A 5,690-nucleotide genomic window follows, 5' to 3' on the forward strand; every position below is an offset into this window, starting at 1 on the left:
CGACTGCCATATGTTATGATTAAGCAAATTGTGTCAGAAAATGTGTGATTGATGACATGTATGTCAAGCTGTTTAAAAACATAACTGTGAGCTCCGACTGCTGAAAGAGTCTCTGTCCCAGCACCTTCACTTGCACGGATCAACCATGTGACTTCACTCGATAGTTCCATAAACGCTTTATGGAATACAGGAAAACGCAGGATTTCCTCAAGGGGACCTTTTCTCTTTCTGGGGACTGGAATGACAGCATCCGGAGTCAGGCAAACAACTATTTTTTAATTATTTCTTGTATATCTTTGTAATAGATCTACAAGAATAATATAGAACTACCTTTATAATTTGTAAGAATAGCGTCATGGGTTTAGTTTAGCTTCCTTGAATATACCACAAAATATGGTATCAAGATTTTCAGCTATGTTAAAATCAGTTAAATTATTTTCATTAAGGAGTAACTTACTTTTCATTAAATCACTCCATACAAATCGCAAATTTAGCTAGTAATTTAAATTCCACATCAATGTTTGATAACTTTTGAGGAAGACATATAGCCATAAATAGTATGTCATTTGCATGAAACAAAGGCTCATTGACACTACTTTAAAACTCTACTCAAGGTACTTTTTACATATGGTTGGAATAATTTTCCTTTACACACAAATGTGACCGTTTTAAATTACACATGAAAAAATAATAAAACTCATGTAAGTTTAAAATTACCACAAAGACTATTTCCTAAGCACTCAAAAGTGTACTGTGTATACTGTACCTAGAACAGATGCATGTTTCAGCTGCTATGTAGCAGCATGCTTTATTTCTGATGCATTTCTTTCATTTAAGAGGGGCATGTAGTTTTATGTAATATAATACATGTATTTTATGACATATAATAAAATAAAACCATTTGTAATAAATTATTGTTAAACATACTGTTTTAGGTCTCTGAAGAAATGAGATGGAGAAATGAAAGTGTTATCCTTTCTTATCAAAGATGCCATAGATTCAAGAGTGTTTTCATTTGTCAAATGATGTTGTGATCAGCCTAATGCACATTTGATTTTGTTGTACTCTTGGATCTTGGGTTATTTGGGGAAACGTGTATTTGGATTGAGAACTAGTTATTAAATAGAAATCAGAAAAATTGGGATGATGGAAGTAGTGAGTACCACAGGGTTCTGTACTAGAGACATGGCTTTTTCTAATTAATATTAATGATCTAGATTCAGGAACAGTCAGTAAACAAATCAAATTCACAGAAGCAGCAAATGAAATTCAAAAAGATTTATATAAAATTCATGACTGGGCATAAACCAGGCAAATGCTGTTTAATGTAAACAAGTGTGTGATATTGCAATAAGGAAGTAAAAAACTAATACAAAATGATAAATAGTGAGCTGGAAGAGTCTATTTATGAAAAAGACTGAGGTGTTTATATTGATACGTCATTCACATTATCTAGAAAATGTGAGGAAGCATTTAAGAAGCCTAACAGAATGCTAGAATACTTATTAAAAGCGTAGAATTTAAATAAAGGGATGTTACATTAAAAATTAATGCACTATAAGGCCTCATTTAGAATATTGTGTACAATTGTGGTCACAACTTTATAAAAAAATACTGTATATTGCTGCTCTGTATTCAGTCCAGGGAAGAGTAACCAGATATCTTCCAGGGCTTAAGGAACACTTACAGGCTGGAACTGAATTTTTTTTGTCTTGAACATAAAAGACTATGAGGAGACCTTATACAGGAATTCAAAATCCTCAAAGGCATTGACAAAATCAACCCAGCAGATTTCTTTAGAATGAACAGTAAAACATGAAACAGAAGGCACAAGTGGAAACTGCATGGAGGTGCATACAGAACTTAGAAAAGGAGGCCCTTCTTTATCCAAAAGGTTATGGGAGTATGGGACAAGATTACTAGACATGTTGTTGGAACCATTTCCCATTTTTTTCCTAAAGAAACAGTTAAATGTGATGCCAGGATCAATTAACTTCTAACTACCAAACCAGACAGGTTACGAATAACTGGCATTAGGCTTTTTTATGTTTATATGTGTTTGGCCAACTTACTGTGCTTTTTTTCCTTTACTACTGTTATGTATTTTGTAATTAAAGTATTATTCTCTAAGCAAAAGGATTCAAGGGAGAATATACAAACTCCATATATAAGGCATCCCCACTCTGAATTTAAGCCTGGAATTTAAGCCTTATAGGAACTATAAGGCACTAGTGCTAACAACCATAGTACCAGCACTGCTTTTGTTCTCATTATATAAAATTCTGAACCCCTAAATGTATTTTATAAGTGTAAGCACTTTTGCAAGACTGTTACAATAAGTAAGTATATGTATATTTTATTCCCATACATATACAAGCTAATCATCCTTAATCCAGATGAATCATTTAGGGCTATGTATATTATTCAGCTGTTGTTTTTTAAATACTGAAACATGTCCATCACTTTACCATTTTAAAAGATATTTACAGTTATGTCAAGAAAATAACCAGGCAGTATTGATCAAACAACAGACCTGAATGTTTCATTTCCAGTCTTGGCTGTACTTTGATAGATACAACTGTCGGGTTAAAAATCTAAGAAAAGTATTTGGGGGAGGTATTTGTTATCCTATATCAGCTGACCAATAAGGATAAGATAAGGTAACACCGTTACCTCATGTGACAGTCTGTATAATAGGCCATGTTAAAGAATCAGTACAAGAAACAATTAGAGAAATCAAGTGTTAATTCTAAAAGAAAACAACAATCACTACAGTGTAACACCATGTAAAAAAATTAAGTGATTTTCTTTTTGCATTCTAATAATGTAAAACTCTTTGACTGCTTTTGGTGTATTGGAAAAGTGCATTGAAACTGGCCATCTTTTTAAATGTTATCTGCTAGATCTTAATGGACAGTAGAGTGCTTGGCTAGACCAAAACATTCTCTTGTTTTGTAACCATCTCTACTGAAGACTTTATGGACCACATTTTTTCTAAAATAGAAAATCAAGTAAATGTCATATGGGGCCAGCAGGGGGCGCTCACCCTGCAGTCTGTGTGGGTCCTAATGCCCCAGTATAGTGACGGGGACATTATACTGTAAAAAGGCACCGTCCTTCGGATGAGACTTAAAACCGAGGTTCTGACTCTCTGTGGTCATTAGAAATCCCAAGGTGTTTCTCAAGAAGTGTAGGGGTGTAACCCCAGCATCCTGGACAAATTTCCTATTGGCCCTTACCAATCATGGCATCCTAATTATCCCCATCTATGAACTGGCTTCATTACTCTTCTCTCCTCCCCACTGATAGCTGATGTGTGGTGAGTGTTCTGACGCACTATGGCTACCGTCGCATCATCCAGGTGGATGCTGCACATTGGTAGTGGTGGAGGGCAGTCCCCATTTCCTGTAAATCGTTTTGAGTGGAGAGTGTCCAGAAAAGTGCTATATAAGTGTAAGCAATTATTATTATTATTATATGTACATTCAGTTGTTTGGTCAAATTCTAATAATGATGAAATGAGCTGATTTACTAATGTGATATCATACTTATTTATATATACTTATGGCCTTAACTAGCCTGGCTGAGAAAATGAAAATGCTAGATCAGTGCTAGATGTAGGAAGAGATACCTTTTGCTGAAATTTGCTGCTAGAAGCTTTGGGAGGGGGAATAGTCAAGGGCCCACATTATACCAGTTGGACAGTCAACAACAAGGGGCTTCTCTGGGGACAAACGAACAAGTAAAGGTTTATTCCATGCTGAAAAAAAAGAGACAATGTTTCAGAATAGAATAAATCATTACTTGTTTGTTACGTCCCATTGTAGCCAATGTGTGTTTGTTTTGATGCTATGTTCCACACTCCCTGACTTTGATTGTTCTCCATCCCCATTGGTTCATTAATTCATCCAACTTGCTGTATTACGTCATTCGTAATCAGCTTCTCGACCAATTAGAACTCAACTTCTTCAGTATTTAACTTGGAGGTTTTCAGAATGAAGGGGCCTTTCGCTCGACTTCAGTTCTGTTTGGCTCAGCTTCACCTTCGTTTCGCTTTCATTTTGCTTTGGCTTCGCCTCTCTTCGCTTTTTTAGTTTGTGTTTGTGTTCGTCTCCTTGTACTTTCGTTTCTTTGGATTATCCTTTATTTCGCCATTACCTTGCTCAATCGTGTTATATCAACCTCTGTGCTTTTTTGTACCCTATTCCTTGTGTCTACACTCATTTGCCCTTATTTGTATTCGTAGCTCACTTGTGTATTTGTGTGAACTTTTGTGTAAAGGGTTAGTTAAGGTGGTCAGGTACATTCTGCACACGTAGCTGATCTTTGTGTTGGAAACACTAGTTTAGGATGGCTGAGTGCCTTTTTTCTTGTATGGTTTTGGGTAGTCAGTAAAGGTTAAGCTAGACGCAGAAGACCGAGTGTTTCAGGTTTTGTTTTGGTAGTTAGGTCAGCTCCCCCTTACTTTATTAGCCAGATCCATTTTGTTTGTTATTTTCTTTTCTTTGGCACCACTTAAGTTCCTTTTCCCTGTGTGTTTGTGTCCTGTATACATACCAGTCACTCATTCACTTTAAAATAAATCACTTTTGCACCAAACTTGTCACGCTTCTTAGATCCCTCACCAGAAACCCACCTGCATCCAAATCCATCCTAAATGTTACACCCCTTAACCCCTAGACACCTGGGGTCATAACATTGTTCCTTTGCAGCCTACACATGCTGACGCAGCTACAGTACCTACTAGAACTTCTCTGGGGACAGAAGTGTTGGGGAGAGGAGAGGCTGGGGTCATAGGTTTGATGGATTCAAGTGTCAAACAGAAATGATTATGAGGATTATGAGGAAAGAGAAAGGATGGGAAAACTTCAGATAAAACCAGTGCATTTTGTTCAGAGTTTCTTGATGGGTTTATGACATCCAGAGAACTGATAGAAAAATGCAGACGGTATGACGGTAGCAGACCCCCTTGTTTTCAGTGGAGGGTTGAGGCTAAAGTGTAAAGAAAATGACTCTTGCCCTGGCTTTGTAGGACATTAATTTCATAAAGTTGTCTCTGTGCTGCAACTGAATTTTTAAAGTCCACTCTAACGTTTCCTCAGGCAAACAGTCAAACAATAGTAAAACATTCTGGCCCGGTGACTTGATACAGAGACAGCATTTTTAACATTCATTGTGTTTATCCTATAATTCTGCATCACATTTATTTGATGGTTTTTGCCTTTTCAGAATCCAGTATCATCATGTTGTAAAAACAGTGGTCTGGCACCATGTAAATTTGAATAAAATGGTAAATAATTCTTAGGGTAAAATATTGCTCTGAAGTGCTTTTAACTTTCTCATGTGTTTTAAGAAATAAATTACTTTTTTTTTAAATATCATTCCAGCATTGTACCCAATTCAGTATCCCCTGGATATCTGTAACTTCCCCAAAAATGCATGCACGCAGTGCAAATCTCTTCCCTCTTCCAATCTTGGAACACATGATTTTTGTCATTATCCACATATTCAATGATTTATATGTAACACATAAGGTAAAAATGCTCCCCTGTCTTGTTTAAAGATAACTTGTATTCACAGTGTGATGGTAAAATTCCTACAGTACTCTATTTTCTAGGAAACACATTAAAAAAACGAGAAGCCAATATACCCGCACAGAAACATGCACAAACAATGGTATTCTTTTTTAT

This window comes from Atractosteus spatula, chromosome 5, assembly GCF_055471065.1.
Source record: "Atractosteus spatula isolate fAtrSpa1 chromosome 5, fAtrSpa1.hap1, whole genome shotgun sequence".
NCBI lineage: Eukaryota > Metazoa > Chordata > Actinopteri > Semionotiformes > Lepisosteidae > Atractosteus > Atractosteus spatula.